Source organism: Epargyreus clarus, unplaced genomic scaffold (assembly GCF_041222505.1).
Source record: "Epargyreus clarus isolate Ecla_fem2 unplaced genomic scaffold, WU_Ecla_fem_2.2 ptg000003l, whole genome shotgun sequence".
In the NCBI taxonomy this organism is placed as follows: Eukaryota; Metazoa; Arthropoda; class Insecta; order Lepidoptera; family Hesperiidae; genus Epargyreus; species Epargyreus clarus.
This window is the reverse complement of record NW_027332211.1, coordinates 865,021-883,470: the sequence shown is the minus strand read 5'-3', so window position 1 is coordinate 883,470 and position 18,450 is coordinate 865,021. Positions and strand designations below refer to the sequence as shown.

The 18,450-nt window shown below is 36.2% G+C and overlaps 1 pseudogene; it reads left to right on the top strand.

Moving 5' to 3' along the window:
- LOC140748048 (uncharacterized) overlaps positions 1–14,217 on the top strand; it is a 56,518-nt pseudogene extending 42,301 nt beyond the window's left edge.
- Positions 14,218–18,450: the final 4,233 nt, after the last annotated feature.

Genomic DNA, 18,450 nt, shown 5'->3' with positions numbered 1-18,450 from the left:
CTCCACACCTGTCCTACTTAAAGGTGACAAAAGTGTTCCAGTCGCAATTAAATTGTAATTCAAGATCTAAATAGCAAACACAGGAATTACAGAAATAAACAAAAAGGGAGTAGTTAATGATATTTATTACACGTAATTTTATCGTGCCCAACCTAAATATATAAGGGTAATATTATATTCATGGGCACATTTAATACTATATGTACATCGTAGCGACGGCTCGAGAGGATCGTATGTCACGCTAATTGATCCCGCGGAGCGCCGGGACGCCATTTCTCATAATTTACACGAAACCCGAGATTTCGTAGCGAATAGGAAAAAGTTTGGATTCGTTTCGTTCCACCGGGACCTAGGGTTATGCTATTTTCAACCAGATGGAGGGTTAGTTTATTTTTTGAGTTTGGAAAAGGTTTGTGTTTTTTACTCGATTTCGCTGAAAATAAAATCATATTTTTCGATTATGTAAAATTTAAGAACAGTGATAACCTAGTTGTTTTAATTTGGACTTCTCATCTTGGTGGTTCCGGATTCAAATTAAAGTAACGTGATTCGTGGAAGTAACTATGAATAGCTTTGACCATGATACAAACATCATGAAGAAATTGATCAATATGTACTTGGCCTGCATGATAGCCTATACCTAAAATCGTTATATTTAAATGAGCCCAACAGTGAGACATTATTAAATTCACAATAATCATAATTCTCTTTATGTTATAAGTATAACAAATCCTTGAAGTTACCTGACCTCGGCAAATTTTTTGACGTTGCAGTACTCCATTTCGTCAAGATATCTTGCTAGAACTGCTTTCAAGAATGCGATATTTTTCATAATAAATAATTGTTTATTTTTTGACTGTGAATTTATACAGTTTTATATTTTCATCTAGTACTATCAGATAACCATTGAAACAGAACAATGAAGCCACATGTACAGTGTACACATTGAATTGATTGAAAATGAGTCTATTAAGTAATTATAAACATACTTATTTTACGATGGTATATAGATATTCGTTTTTGTTACTTTTTTATTGTTAAGTTACTATTACGAATACATTGAAGGATCCCTTTCTTTTTCTTGGTTTGGTTTCTTCGGCCAACTACAACGGAAAAGTTCAACTTAAAAATAATCTTTGCTACATTTTCCAAACCAGAACAAAATAGTCGTTACAAAGGCTTGCTACAATCAAAACATAAACCAAATAAAAAAGAACAACATAGTTTGCTTGTAGTTAAAATTGGGCATCGTAAAGTTACCGAGACGTACAGTATCAAAGTTCATTAAAAATGTTATTTTCCAAAGCAGACCATGTCAGAATTTCGTTTAAATGTTTCCAATCTAAGAGCTACATTTATTCAGATATTATCTTTCTTTCACCGCCGGCACTCTAATGATTCAGAGCGTCTCGCTATCTGGTTTATTTATCTTTCCTTTCGAAATGGCAGTCAGAGCCCTAAAGATCACAATGTTCTGATCTGCAATTAAACTGTAATCAGGAATCTCGATGACAGATTTATCGTTTTAGAAATTGAAGTAAAAAACAATCATACGATCCGGATTATGGGAAGTGGACACTGCGGGCCAATGAAATTTGTTATCAAACCCAAATTCTAATTCTGCTCAGTCAAAAATGTATACTTTTTATTTTGAGCAAAAGATATGCAAAAGCGGCTTTAAGTCTCCACGGTCGTACAGCATGGCTTAAATATTGATGCATTAATATGTTACTCATCAGAAGAATACCAGACATATTTAAATTTAAAAATCTAGCATTGGGATGCATAAAAATCGAAAGAAGCGAATTCTACTCATTCGAATGTTAACTCTGATATCGAATCATTTTCATCACCTTGACTTTGATCTTGAGATGGAAAGGTCAAGAGGGGTCATTTATGATCAAGTGGAGGCCGTCTGCTACTTAATTTCCATATAAAGACTGGAAGCAAATAATGGAAAGGTTTTCTTTGCAAAGAAAGGCCTTTTCAAATAGATTTAACATTGTTCAGCAGTGGTGACCATGTGAGATAATGTAAGCACATTAGCGGACAGATGTTCTTAGCAAACGATGGTTCGTTTACACAGGACCCTCGTGTCAATGCTTCAGACACCGAATTATTCTGTATGATTAAATTTTCGCGTCATTCATTATAGTCACGTACGCAGCTAATTTACAGAAACGCTTTTTTGGAAAAACTAAAATTACTTGCTTTATCAATAATCTTTTAGTAGTAACTAATTAATAATGTCATCTAACTCCTCAGGCGAACGTTAATTTTATGTGATAGTTATTACAGATTGACTGGTGGTGACCACATACTGTCAGTTGGACTGCATGCTTATTTTCTGCTTGACGTTATAAAAACAAATATTGGTAAAATATTATTCGCAGGGATTATCTTGTAGATGATATTCCGTCTTTATCACTTTCCATTTTTGTTTATCGCCCGTGAAATTGGTTTTACGATGAACCATGGCTCGTGACGAAACTGCGACATACCTTGGACCTGCGCATAAACCTCTGTTATGTCCCATCATATTTACGTAAGAAATTTGATATCATGAAATAAAATTCTTATCGTATTGTTAACATACAGGATATCGATGAACAAATAAATTTGTTTTTAGATGAGTGGACGTTAGACTCGTAAATGTTATTTAACTAAAAGATTATCAAATTAAGTAAGAACCATTGGTAAGTAAAATTTAAAAAAGTAATATTGAATACTCCTTGGTTAATAAAATATGCAAAATTGCGTGAGGCTTCCGTACCACCAAATGTTCATTATTAATGCTTGTTTTTATTCATTTTTTTGCTTGTTTTTAGAACAAAATAGCAGCAATTAAAAAGAATTTAATTACAGAATAATCTTTCCCTTAGATAAGACTTTTATGCTATTTAAATTATGTTGCAGCCTCGGAGATAAACAATTTTATAACCTTTGCACTCATTAGTACTGTAGGGGAAGTTCAGACTAAACATTTATTTATCAAAATGGATTTCATAAATGTTATTAATTCGCTGAACATTTTCTCGATTACTATCAAATTGCAATCAACCCAAGATAAGATTAGATTCCTACGTGAGGTTGGTTGTAGACAGCAACGCATGCTGCACCTGAGGACTAAGTTGCAACACATCGAGTTGCTTTCCAACGCTCTTCAACCAGGGGGCCTACCACCATCTTTTAAAAACCATCATAGTTCAGGATAGTTTTGATTTCCTCCTTAAAACAGTAATATTCCGTCATACACAGTTGAACAAACTTAAACCCGTATTAATTTTTCGCTCCTCCATTGTATAAAACCAATTGAAATTCATATTTTGCTCCAGATCATTGCTATTGTAAGACACAATTATTTGTAGAATTACATACGTGCAGAAAATGTACAAATATGTGTGACTCACAAACTCTACATATATGCAATTGGGGCACATGGCCTAAATTCTCATTCGAAAAGAAAACAAATGTCCAACAGAAAACCACTAATGGATAACTGTTATCTAAGTCTGAACGAGGCCTTATGCTGATATTGCTGCTATTTAGTTAGAGGAGCTAATTAAACATCAAAGTAGACTTTATGAGATGCCTAATGAACGTCATTCAAAAAGTAACTACACGTTGAAGGTAAGACTAATTCTCTAGTGTACCTAGTTTAATAAATTTACATTTAGGACTATTCTACAGATAATTTTCAGTATTTACTTGTTTATCGTATCTTTTGAAAGTTCATTTACTTTGGAGCCCGTTCAGTAAACTAATCTCAAGGTAATCTAGGAGTCGTCAAGTAATTTGTTTTTTAGTAGTTTATAATATTTATACAAAGCTTAGCATGTAGGTTCTCTTGACCTTATAGTACATTATTGTCAATATGTTTTTTCATAAAATATTTAAAATATTTCGTAAAAAAGAAGTAGCAAATGACCGTCCAGTCCATGTCATAGTAAGTGGTTACTGCCGCCCATGGACAAATGTAGTCAGATTCCTGTTATCAGTCACAGATGCATTGCTACCTCTGAAGACAAGTTGTAATACCTTGGAAAAGTACGTCTCCCTTACCACACCCTTCAAACCAGAACACAAGCGCGTGACACTGCTATTATTAGGCCCAAATTGGTGAGGTTGTGGTGGCGTCGGAGTTGTTCTATCACCTTCAAACTTTTTTTTTTTTAATATACGAGTAGCAGACGAGCATGCAGTCCACCTGATGGTAAATGGCTATGTTCGCCCATGGACATCTGTAATCAACACCAGATAAGATTAGATATTCCTACCCGAGGTGGGCCACAGATGTGCCGCTACCCCTGAGGATTAAGCTGGAAAGCCTCGGAAAAGTATGTCTCCCTTACCACACCCTTCAAAACGGAACACATCCTAGCATTGCTGTTATTAGGCAGAAATAGGTGTGGCGGTGGTGCCGCCGGAGTCGAACCACAAAGGGTTCTACCACCTTCGAAGGAATTACAAATAACGTTTCGATAATTTGATTATACTCGTATGTAGTTGGAAGAGCTAGAGTTATTACTTTTAGCGTGATTTCTTTGCGTCAGTTTTACTTTTACTTTATTCCCTATGATTTTCGTTACTCGTTACTTGCGTGTAATGTAACAGTTACGTAAGTCAGTGGCGATGGCGAGCACAACGTGGATTGTCCGCCACATTGCGACATTTGTAATGCACACGCCACTAGCTTCTGGTGAACGCTGTGCTATTACGAGTGGAGAATTTGTTGCTATCAAATTCTATCATGTAGCCATTAAGAACAAAAAACAACATAGATGAATGTGACTCAATATGATCATTCAAATTTTCCTTTTTAATGTTGCACGGTACATATTTAAAGTTTGCAAAAATAATTAATCAAACAATCTAATTATTTTCATAAAATTGAATTCTTCTTCGTTGACATACTGTTTAATATTATGTTTATTTCCTTAGAAAAGGGTTATTGAGTTGAAACTAAAGGTGTAAGTATGGGCCCAATTTATGATGTGTATATGGATAAAATAAATCGACGGTCCCTACGTATAAAGCGACATGTCAAAAACGCAGGTTTACAGGAGAGCGTAATTAATGTTCAAACCACTCTAGAAATAATTCTCTATACAATTCTAAGAATATTTATTTTTTATAATGTTGTTATAGCTTTCGAAAGTTTGTACTAATATTTATAAATATTGTTTTTTTTTTATATTTACCAGAAAAACTGACAGATGACTGTTTCTACGTGAAAAGGCAAATAAAAGTATGCCAGACAAGTCTGAGATACAACTTTATATGTAGGAAACATGAAAGCGGTATTGATATCTTACTCAGATTTTACATTATAGATATATGAAAAACAATACCATTTTTTGTGTTCTTACTTATTATTTGTAGCGGAAAATATGCTTTTTAGACGTGATGTTAAGTTAGACATGACCGCGTTCTGCGTTCATGTCGAGTGGCGCGCTTTTTAGGACATCGTACAAAGCGATAAGTATAGATATCCGCATTTACGACACCTATTTCTTGTAAATGTTATACTTGTTCTCTTATACGAATAGTAAATTTAGTAAAATACATCATATTTAAAGAAAAATCTTACATAGGCATACGCGTATGGACAATCCAAAGCCGTATATGCAATACCATTTTTTTGTGTTCTTACTTATTATTTGTAGCGGAAAATATGCTTTTTAGACGTGATGTTAAGTTAGACATGACCGCGTTCATGTCGAGTGGCGCGCTTTTAAGACATCGTACAAAGCGATAAGTATAGATATCCGCATTTACGTCACCTATTTCCTATAATGTTATACTTGTTCTCTTATACGAATAGTAAATTTAGTAAAATACATCATATTTAAAGAAAAATCTTATATAGGCATACGCGTATGGACAATCCAAAGCCGTATATGCAATAAAAAAATGCAATTTTTGACATGTCGCTTTATACGTAGGGACCGTCGAAATACATTTAGGATTATTGCTTTTTTTAATTCTGTATAAAGTCGCACATAAGCACTACAGCCAGACAGATATCTACATAACACACCAGTATCTATCATTTCAATACGTAATTAGTGCGTTGGTCAAATAAAATGAAATCATTCGTGTGATTGTAACGTTGACAGAGCGCCACACTGTACGGTTGGTTTGCTCCGGCGAATTTGGAGCCATTCGGACATTAGTGCTTCAGCTATATGGTATATGTTTACTTACTGTGTCTAAGTTTTACCGACGATATTCAAGTGTGTTTTATAAAATATAAGCAATAAAGGGGTGTGCAATCGTCATAATGTTAAATGAACTCTATCACCCGTAGACATGTGTAACCGAACACCGTAAGATAGGCTTCGTAACTGAGGTTAAATATAAAACTTAGTAACTCCCCGTGTAACTGAGTATCTATATTACCTACTTCACAAATATTAAACCCAGTCCAGTAAAAGCAGGTGGGACTGGGCGGAGAAACCCGCACGATAATATAAAAGATTGAATAAACTTCGTAAGTAGAAAACCAACTCGAATATCGTTCCATCTCTCTCCTCAAAATATTCGCATAATCGCAGATATATTAAAAACTAAGACCAACATATTAAATTTTCACGGACACGAATATGATATTAAAACCTTGTACTTATAAATTCTTAGAATATTATTCGGACTGTTTCGATAAATTGTGTATCTCTTTTATGTAACCAGAGCAAGATATAATCAAAATTACATATTATAAAATAAATAGGTGATATAGGTGAAAATGAATTTTGAAGGTGGTAGAACCCTTTGTGGTTCGACTCCGGCGGCACACTACACTACACCTATTTCTGCCTCATAACAGCAGCGTTAAGCGCTGCTATGTTCTGGTTTGAAGGGTTTGGTAAGGGATACATACATTTCCGAGGCGTTCCAGCTTAGTCCGCAGGACGGCGCATCTGTGGCCGACCTCAGGTAGGAATATCTAATCCTATCTGGGGTTGATTACAGATATCCAAGGGCGGCAGTAGCCACATACCATTAGGTTGACTGCATGCTCGTCTGCTACTCCCATATTAAATAGAAATTGGCTTATAACATATTAAATATATTGTAAATTCAATATTATTCTATACATTTAATAGTCTGGCAAATATGTAATACAATTTTGGAACGGAAGTAACGCAGATCAATATTACGAATACATTGGTCCTTCGATCCAGATTTTACCTTGAGCATCCGGCACGTGTTCATTGTATTTCATATCCACTGAGCACTATGTTATGTAACTTAGAATACAATACCGTCTCGCTTATATTATGTATATTGATGACGTAGGGTACACATATTGTTTAAAATCAAATGGGTACATTATGAGACAAATTAAAAAGGTCATATTGAAAATTATCAACTGATACGATAAGTTTTGTTCCACCTCCAGACCTCATTATAATTTATCCATTAGCAATTGGAAGTTTTAGTAATATGATATTCGTACTTATAACATAACACTCTCAAGTAAGCGCGTTTGATTTTGACTTGTAGTATCATTTGTTATGAGTTGTTCAATAAAAAATGCTAAAAAAAAATTTCGTCCTTTTCAATACACAACAATTGATTTCTAATGTAATAAATCAGTGTATGCAATTTACAATTTTTTGTATTTATATTTATCGTACAGATTTTATTATCCTGCTTATAGTAAGGCTCGTGGCCAACGTAGCCGGGCAAGCGATGCGTATTGTTGATCAGACTACAGTATTCTGTCGCCGGCGATGTGGTTTAGATATTTGTCTTACAAGAATGCACGAAGATATGATATGACATTTTTTAACCAAAATTTGCGTAGAGGCATGCCCACCACCGATTTGTTATTCAGTGTCCTTTAGTATGTCTAACGAAATGACTGAATTTTCTTGAAAGGGAAAAAATAATTATTTACAGATTGCCAAGCATGGTATAACTATTAACATACATCATTTTGTTCGTCTCTTGTAAGATTTTCTAGAATGTACCTTCCTACAATTGCTAGTCACAATCATCAGATATATTCTAACAGTGATATTCGTTGCGTGAATCCCAGACACACAATTCTGATATTTAAGTATGTAACTATTTAACTATATAAGTTAACTATGTATTATAAATGAATTGTCACTTGCTTTTACGATGAAGGAAAACATCGCGAGAAAACCTATACGGCTGACAGTAGAGAGAGCCAATGTGGCGAAAAATGTAGTAAACTCATATAATACTGGAATATGAATATTATAAGGGCAGCTCCATTGTTAATGGCTCCATGTAACAAAATTGGAATTGTTAGTATGATCGGAATGTCAGAATCGTAGCTATCTGGTGGCAACGGACGTTCTCCGTGCAATGTTATTGGACTAACTACACTACCCATTGTAGTATACTGCACAGTTTAGTACGGGTTTATTGAAACACGACAATTATTATAAATATCTTTGTTAGTGTTATTGGTTAAATTTTGAGCGGAATACTGGAATGACATTAGAGTATGCAGTGCATCTGATAGTAACTATTCGCGGATATCTATAGATAGTCTTCACCTAGTAAGATTGAAGACTTACATGCGGTCAGTTTCCGATGTGTAGCTACCTTTAGGGCTAAGTTGAAATACCTTAGGCTTGTCTGTCTGCCTAATACCCTTTTGCAGTTATAAGACAGAAATAGACCACAGTCCAATCAGGACACTTTTACCACTTCTGAAGGTCATTTAAATTAATGATTGTTTTAAGTCTACCCTTGAAAATGTTAGGGGTCTCTGGGGGATTTTGGCATAGTCACCGCAGCACGATATGCACTTTAATTACTCCCAGAAAATTAACAAATTCGTAGGAAATGCTGCCTATATCTTGAAAGTAATCCCTTATCCCTTTGCCATAGATTGTGTTATTCAAGGCAAATACCACCCTAACCAAATTCCGTACACAGAAAAATAAATTTACTAATAAACTATTTAAATGTAGGCTCGAATGTAATAATGCAGTATCGGTACATTACAGAATAACGTATAAACGGTACCGCCCCACTTTTTCCCCCTAATGAGTTTTTAAAGACTTTCCACATTAGTTTTTCTTACTATCGCTTTATATTGCTATACGAAATAGCTACATACATTCACAATACATTACAATCATTTTTTTCTCTTCTATATTCTTATATAAAAGGTCAAGTTATGAAGTCTATCACTATATTAATACCGACAGTGATTCAAGAGTTCATCTAATAATGATACTTGGCATTCTTCCAGCATCAGACCTTGAGTATAGCTTAGCAACCGGCAGGTTTAGCGCATTCTCTTTGACATTGCTTGTTGACCATCTGGCTGTAGTCACTGTTGCCCATTGGCATCCATATCTTAGCCCACGAAGAAGGCATTTCCAAAAAAATACTTACAGATTAACACTTTTCCTTAAGTAAAGAAATACATAGTTTGTATTGCTTTCTACATTCATAGCCACACTAGTTGTATTCCCTGTATTGTGGGTACCATGGACACATACATAAACAAATACATAAACACCCAGACACAGAACATAAATCTAAATTCATCATTCAAATATCTGTTTGACCGGGATTAAACCCGGAACGCTTTTCGTGTCAGACCGGTATGGTGACCGCTCCGCCACGAGTCGCCAGTTTAATTATCGAATATTTTTAAGATTTTCACAGCTGAAGTACAATCTGACCTTTCAAAGGTGATATCCGAGAACCGCTTGAGGCCGATGGAATTTATAATAAAAAAAAACCATTAAGTGAGCAATGGCGGCCATAAAGGGAAAATTAAGCGCGCCATAAAAATTCACTGTGAACGTTGCTGAAATGAAAACATTATGTTTTCGTTGTAATTTATTTCGCTTTTTATGTGAGCGTCTAATCGTTAAATTATTATTTTCGATAGCAGACGCCGCGGGCGGTTTTCTTTTTTTAAAAGGTTGAAGTAACAAATGGGCATGTAATGTACTTAGTCCAGTTGATGGTGAGAGGTCACTGTCGCTTATAGACCTTTGTAACCACCTTCATATAGAACGGGATTTTACGTGAAGCCGTTCATTGGGTATGAATGTTACTAAAGTTTCTTGTTATTATCGGCTCTTAAACTATGTCTATAGGTACTTTTGTGGCCTTGTCCCTGTAGTTCCGGGACCAGAATAGGGCTACGGTATCCCCTGCCTGTCTTAAGAGGCGACTAAAAGACGCTCCCGGAGTAGAGGGCGGCAAGAGTCGGAGCCGCCCGGCCAGTGACCCCGGGAAGGGCGGCGGTATGTGTGGTCGCATACCGTCGTACGCACCAGACGGTGTGGCGAGCTTTAAGCTCGCCTGGGCGGAGCCCGACGGGGCAACGCGCTAAGAAGACTCCGGTTGAGTTCCTTTGGAGATTCCGGAGCCCTCTACGCAGCGCCGAGGACGGCCACCGGAGGGGTTTTAGTGTGGTAAGTATCCCACATAACCCTGCGTCCCTCCCACGGCACCGGGTACCTTTTGAAGGTTTCCCCCTCGTAAACAAAAAGAAAGTACTTTTGTGGGCTAGTATAGATAGTTCATGATGCCAAAGAGCGTAGAAAGCTTTAAATAGTTTTCTTAATTACCGAAATAAACGTAATAAATAACTTACATTTCTACTAAATACTTAATTGCCATCGCACGAGGCGAAATAAAATATAATTACTTCGTTAACAGTACGAAAACAATAACAATAATAAGAGCTCTCAAAAGTTTTATTGCAAAGTAATTACAGTAACAAAATGGGATATTATATTAGAATTTCATTTTTATTTGGGTGTCTTAAACATTTTCAATTTTTATACTTTTATTAGCTTTGTAAGTATTCCCATTAGTGTACAGTATTTGTTATTACACTAGTACTTTTAATCAGATCTAGTCGGCGAATAAATCTGAAATTCTCTTATTAATTATTGTAAGATAGAATACACCTAAAATTCAAACTGAGTAAGATTCCAACAAAATAAGATAAGTAAAAAAAACTTTGTATCCTTTAAGAATATATTTTCCGAACGGAGTGTAGAAAGTTGCGACCAATATTCGATGAAGCGGAGTTGAGAGGCTCCGAGCTGTACCCCGCTCTCCCGGGACGCGAAGTTTGTCGAGAGTACGTGAGCTATACGCGGGGACCTGGAGGCTCGCTAACGAACCGCTTTTTATTAGCTGCTGAGCTGTGTGATGGTAGTGTGAGAGAGTATTTGCTTATGCTAGGAACACGTAGTGTTCTAACTTAGTCTTTCCGTATGGCAACGAATTTTATAAGCAGGAACATTTTGGTATTTTTATAGTACTGATCAAATACTTTTTAATAACTTAACTTAACTTTTATATTTGGTTCATAGAACTCACCTATATTGTCTTAATAGTCTCCAAGTAAAATGGCTATGATATACAGATAGAACAAATTCATACGGGGTTTAATGCCATGCCTTTGATATTCTAAAAGGCATACACAGTTGAGTATTAAAATATGTAGTATTTAGTATTTAGATAAATATTAATTATGTTTTAAATTACGCGAAATGTTTTTCAACCCGCTAACAGTGGCAACCCGCAGCGAGTAGCGGCCGGGCTCCGGGCGGGTATTGAAAAAGTTTGCGGCCCTGAATTAATGTATAGCGAGTAACTAATTGCAATAATAACTTGGTGGCCGGCTGTCACCTGGGTAACCTTATGGGTGTTTCATTAATTTGGTCTCTGAAGTTTATTGGGCTTTGCTAATAGTTAGTCATCAACCCATTGCTGGGCAAAGGTATCCTCTAAAAATTAGAAAAATTAACAATCAGATGTTTTAACGGGGAAGGAAAACATGGCAAGGAAACCTACATTTTAAAGTTCTTTACAAAAATCTCAAATATATGTGAATCCCACTAAATAAAATTTGCCTAATGACTATGATTTGAATCCTTTTCATTCTGGGAGTCGACCGATGCGTTGCCTCTCCTCAAGACTAGCCTGGAGACGCACAGTATTAATGTGGATTAAAACACTTTATAACGGAACAGCAGTGCTATTTTCTTACTACTACTTAGAATAGGTGTTGCGATCTTCACAGTAGATCAGATCACAGTAGATCAGTAGAGCAGAGAGTTCTGCTATCAAAAGTAACTAACGCGGTTGTTGTTTTAAAAGTCACGTTCGGGATATTCCTCATTATATGCCACCGATTTCTTAAACCAGAACACGAGCAATTCCAGGAGCCAGATCAATCACGTCAGCAAACACCCTCACCGTATCTCCTGCCTATAAATCATTTCTCTTTATTTACTTTATCTCCCGCGAGCGTAACAATATGCCACATACATCTTTCTTCAATAATAAATATCGATGGAGGTGAAATTCGTAACCATTTTTTGTAGTAAATAAGTAAGATGGCGTACTTTAAACGTGCATCCAGCACCAGTAGTATTTGGTGGTACAAATCGGTGTTTAGTTGCAATCCTCTTTATTTCAACATTTTACTGGCTGGCTTAATATATGTTTACAAATAAGGGAGATGTAGATCATACATCTCACATCTCCAATGCAGATTCGTAGAGGTGGTGGTGGTTAGTGCGAATTTGTTTCAGAACAATCGGATAGACAGTTTATTTTACCTTCTGAAGTACGAAAGTGCAGATTTTAGCCACAAACAGTCAATCTACTTTATCTTATCTACCCGCCATTCTTCTCCGCACTGCATCCGACTTTGCTTAGCTATGTTGAAACAAACAAATATCGCGGGACAATGCGCATTTTATTACTTTCTTGAAATATTACATCACGACCTACCCACTGTGTATCACTCCACTATTACTTAAAATGCTTATGATTGAAACTTTAATTTATTATTTAATTGCGTTTCCTCTACTCAAATTGCGTCTTTCCTCAAGACTCCAGACCGTCACGTCATTGGTATTCTCGTCACGCCGGGGCTTAAATTCTCTTTGCCGCTAATGCGTCGCTTTTACTATTATGTGCCCAGTTCTGTGTCAATATCCGTTCTGGAGATTTTCTGGGAAATTTAGACCTTTGAATAACACAGCATTAAAAGAAGTGGATTATTGTAAATTTGCTGCGAGAATGTTTATTTCTTATGAAAATCGGAATTTATTACTTTTTTGCGCAACAAATACAATTCAATATTTAAAAACTTGTAAATTTAAAGTAAAAGTTAATCATTTGAAAAAGAAATGTATAATACCTTGTAACATGTAACTACTAAAACGCACTAAAATGTTCCTTGAGATACAATTCAATATTTAAAAACTAGTACATTTTAAATAAAAGTTAATCAATCCTTATTTGGAAAAAAATTATAATACCTCGTAATATGTAACTACCAAAACACACTAAAATGTACCTTGAGATACAACTCACATCACTTAATAACTTAAAAAATGTCTAATGTATTTTAATACACAAATTGTTGGCACTCATAGTCTAGATAACATATATTAAGTTAGCTTAAGATGTCGTAATGTAATACATAACTGTCTGTGTCCAAAATACAATAAAATAAACATACACAATAATTAAATAAACTCAATAGCCTGGATACCAGAACCTCGTGAAGAGCTGCACTGCAAGGTAGGGCGTTATGGATTCGTGTGCCAATTTCCTTCTCTCGTGAGTGTTTGTCCGTAACACTACAGCCCAGGTATCTGAATTTGGAAACCTGTTTGTAGCAGGTATCTCCAACGCGTAGATCTTGCAGTTGAGTTCGAGTGTCGTTATACCGCTTCATGTGGAGATACTCGGTCTTGTCCTGGAAGAACTAAGCTCCGAATATATAAAACCGTAATAAGGCCCGTCCTTATTTACGGGTGTGAAGCGTGGACACTCTCACAAAAGGAGGAAAATAGGCTGTTGGTAGCAGAACGAAAAAAAATACGGAAGATTCTGGGACCAGCCCAGTCCGATAGTGGGGAATGGCAATCCCGTACAAATGAAGAGATCGAAGATCTAGTGGCCGAGCCTAACATCATAGGAGTAATCAAATCCCACCGTCTTCGCTGGCTTGGCCACGTTGTAAGAATGAGTGGGGATCGCGGCGTCAAGCGCGCGTACTTGAGGCGTCTAAATGGTCGACGCCCTGTTGGCCGCCCAAAATACCGCTGGGCAGACAGGGTCAAGGCAGGTTTGCCCGAACTTAAAGCCAATAACTGGCTTGAGACTGCGCAAATCAGGGACAAGTGGCGAAATCTCGTGTCGGAGGCCAAGACTCACATTGGGTCGCTGCGCTAGCGGAGTAAGTAAGTAATAATTAAATAAAACAAATACATAATTACAGCTGTCTCGCAGCTTCAAACGTACTCGTAACATAAATAGCGCAGGTTACTACCTGCATAGTAGCGTAGTTTGCCAAGTGTCCCTTTCAGTTTTCCGCCCTTGCCCTACGTTCATGATGGCTACTTTTACTGATTTCTAACCGCTGAAATTTTTTAAGAGAAAAGTTGTGTATCTTAGTTCTTATTTCTTTTATACATTGTATCACAAAGTTATATATTTTTATTTGGTATTTCGAGCAAGTTCTAAGCGCCTTTAAGCCCCTTCAATAGGATTTTCTACCACCATTCAGACGAAGTTGTGATCGTATAAAAAGAGCTTATTTGCTTCAATCTTCTTTTGGTTGATATAAAAAAGCAAGTGATATATTATATCTTTTAATTTAAATATAATATTAACCAAGGAGCTTGTTCTAAATGATATGAAATGTATTGAGTTTTCATAAACTATTTACAAAATGTAATAGTGAATTAATACAAAGCTTGGACATAATCTGATATCTATCAACATCTGATATGAGTTGGCCACTAAGTTAATCAATGTGCATTAAAGCAGCGTGGTTGAATATATGTAGGTAGGCCTCTTCCAATTGTGGAGACAAGTCCGTGCTTAGCAGTGAGACATAAAAAACAAATTGCAGAATACAGTATGAATAAAATTGTACTTTCGGAAACAAGATTAAATGCAATATAATTTAATTACCACAAATGTTTTTATTTTTTACCACCAAATGGAAATGATTAATGTCAAAGGTTTTAATTGTTACTGAGCGGATTGAAACATTTTAAAGTATTAAGTTTTTATTTTGCCAATAACAGTCACAAATACGAAGCGCATGCAGTGGTCTTAACATGTCAAATCGCCTGCAATTTCTGGACCGCATAGCCACAAGCAACACAGCAATTTTATTACTCAAATTTGTTCACAGTTGTACAGCTAGCAAATAAATATTGTTTAAAGCACAACCACAGTACTCGTTCCAATTGCGGTCGCCTGTCAAATAAGCTCCGGTATCTCGGGAACGCATTCCTACTGAAACAATATTAACTGGGGCTCGGGCAGTTTCATTTCCATAAGAAAATAAAAATGGCCTCTATTTGTCTTCAGGGACTGCGAGACTTTGCTTGCCGACGCTACCTTTTGCTCCAATTTTCTCAAGTTTTCTTGAGCGATATTTAAGTTTTATGTATTTATTTTCTAGTGGACAAAAATGCCAATTTGCTAGCCAAGTAATTACAGGTAACGTCAAAAGTACTTTTAAAATAAAAAAATATATATATGTGCCAATTTCTGGCGTGCTGAAATATATTTCATTTTTTAAGACTATAGGTAGGTATACTACATTTGTACCTATAGTTCTGGGACTAGAATAGGGCTACGGTATCCTCTGCCTGTCGTAAGAGGCGACTAAAAGGGGGCTTTCGAGGTTGCAGGCGGCAAGAGTAGCAGATCGAATCGTCCAGCAAGCGACCCCGGGATGGACTACGGTATGTGTGGTCGCATAACGTCGTAAACACCAGATGGTGTGGGAGGAGCCAAAAGTGCTCCCCCCAGGGTAGAGCCCGATCGGGGCATCGCGCTTGGAGGACTCCGGTTGTGTTCCCTTGGAGATCCCGGAGATCTCCAACAAGCGCTGAGAACGGTTACCGGGGGGGTTTTGCGGTAAAAATCCCACATAACCCGGCGTCGCTCCCACGTCGTCGGGTACCTTTTGAAGGATTCCCCCTAGTAAACAAAAAAAAAGGGTATTCTACATTAGTTTTCATAATTTAGGGATGATAGCATAAATAAATTGATAAAAGCCTAATCATTTCAATCCGACAAAGTATTACCAAGTAATCGTCGAACATAAAAAGGGGAAATAAAAAGACCCTCTGTCCTTTTGGAAATCGATTTATTAAAAAAAGAGTTCCAGAAACTCACTACAAACTCGCACCAGATCGTTGTTAAGGGCAAGTGCTTGTCTTAAACTGGTTACTCGGCATTCACGTTAGCGGTAAGCATTATTTCGGCTTAAGATTTTGCCTTTTACCTACTACTCAGAGGATGGGGCAAGAAGATCAGAACTGCTGAAATTTGACTTTTTGCAAAAAGTTAGTACATTTGCATTATTATATTTTCTTTTTCGCATTAAATGATAAACGAATGCAGACATCACGGTTCTCGTTTATTTATGAGGATTAAAATCGCCTATTGGGTTGCGACAGCGTCGCTGCCACACCTATGTCTGACTTATATCACCACAGCAAACCTGCAGTGTTATTTTTGAAAGATGTGACAAAGGACTAACAGTTAATTTTCAGGAACATAATTGAATTTGTAATAGACCTCAGATAGGCTTCTTGTCTATTCAGGGTAGCCAACAAGTGTTATAAATATTTACATCAGGTAGACTGCATACTAAACTTTATTTGTCAGAATGTATATGATATGTGCTATCAGAGAATATAAATTTCCGTAGCATTACTACGTGGTTATTTGTTTGCTGAAAAATTGCTAGTATGTAGATAAATTCAAATTTGTGTAAATAAACAAAAGAACAAAACTACTAGAATAAATAACTATTGTAATAAAAACGAATGGCGATGAAAGAAACAGCACAAGTACATACGGCGTACGTGTTCGTAATAAGAATTCTTCAGTCTATATTAAAAATACCGTTTTCGAGCAAGCATCGATGTATATAATTATGTAGAAATGTACCGACTGCGTTTGCAATTGCATTTCACAATAGAATGTTTTATGTAACAGGTTGCTACATTGGATATGTGTTTCAGATAGTAGCAACGTTTGCTTTTTATAACATTGAAGGTTTTTGAAGTGAAAACTTCTTTAGCGGCGTTGTGCACTTTTCGCGATGATTAAAATATGTTAATACGTCAGCATCCCTTGTCCTGATCGAAAATTCGTAAGACGGCAAAGGAAACTGTAAAAGTCAAAATGTCATCTGGTGTCTGCATGGTAAAAATATGTCAATGGGTGTCAGTTTCATTTTTTATTCATTATATTTTATTATTCAGGTTAGGTTTCGAAAGTTTTCACTTCTGCCGGCACTCCCGGCCCGCAAACCGTTGATTTTTTACATACAATATGGAAGTAGCAAACGAGCATGCAATCTACTTGATGGTAACTGGCTACTGCCGCTCGTAGACATCTTGATTAAAGTTGAGTTAATTAAATTGATTAAATTAAGTTTATTAATGTTGAGTTGAGTAGTTGATTAAAGTTACACGAATGAATCAATTGTGCATGTACAAGTGCATTCTGGGAATTTTCTTTGATCATCAAGTTTGAAGTGTTTCTATTTGATAGCCAATGCTTAAAAATATATTTACTATTTTGTAAGGTTAAAGTATATAACGCACTAAAGAGCAAGCTAACAGGATGAATACTTGTGATCGTACTACTCGGAATATTCTGGAAATATCTATGCAGGAGATTAAAGTGTTCCTGAGAAACTTTATAAAATGATGACATCTTGTAATATTTAAGTAGATTACCGTGAATAATATAAAATATCACAAAAATTACATCGTGACTACACTTATTTTTGTTAATACTCGTAACATTAAAAGTGTTGTCTTTGTGTGATGGTAGTATCTAATCATGTATTTTTTTATATTGACACTTTTTAAACTTTATATTACTAGGTATTAGGCTTAGCCTAATGTATTTCAATACTTTTAGGGGATAAGATTACAATATACAGTATAGTAATAGGCAAAATAATTCCTAAATACATATTATATAAAATTATTCTATGTATATTGTACAAAACTAAATATTCTGACTGCTCTATAAATAACCTTTTTTTATAATATAGGAGTAGCAGACGAGCATACAGTCCACCTGATGGTAAGTGGCTACTGCCGCCCATGGACATCTGTAATCAACCCCAGATAGGATTAGATATTCCTACCTGAGGTCGGCCACAGATGCGCCGCTACCCCTGAGGACTAAGCTGGAACGCCTCGGAAAAGTCTGTATCCCTTACTACACCCTTCAAACCGGAACACAGCAGCGCCTAACACTGCTGTTATCAGGTAGAAATAGGTGTGGCGTTGGTGCCGCCGGAGTCGAACCGCAAACGTTTCTACCACCTTTAACCTACGTGGCGTTTGAAGGTAACTTTCTATTTATGGTGCATCCTCTATGTTATTTCCTTAACACCCAAGTAATTTCATGATAAAA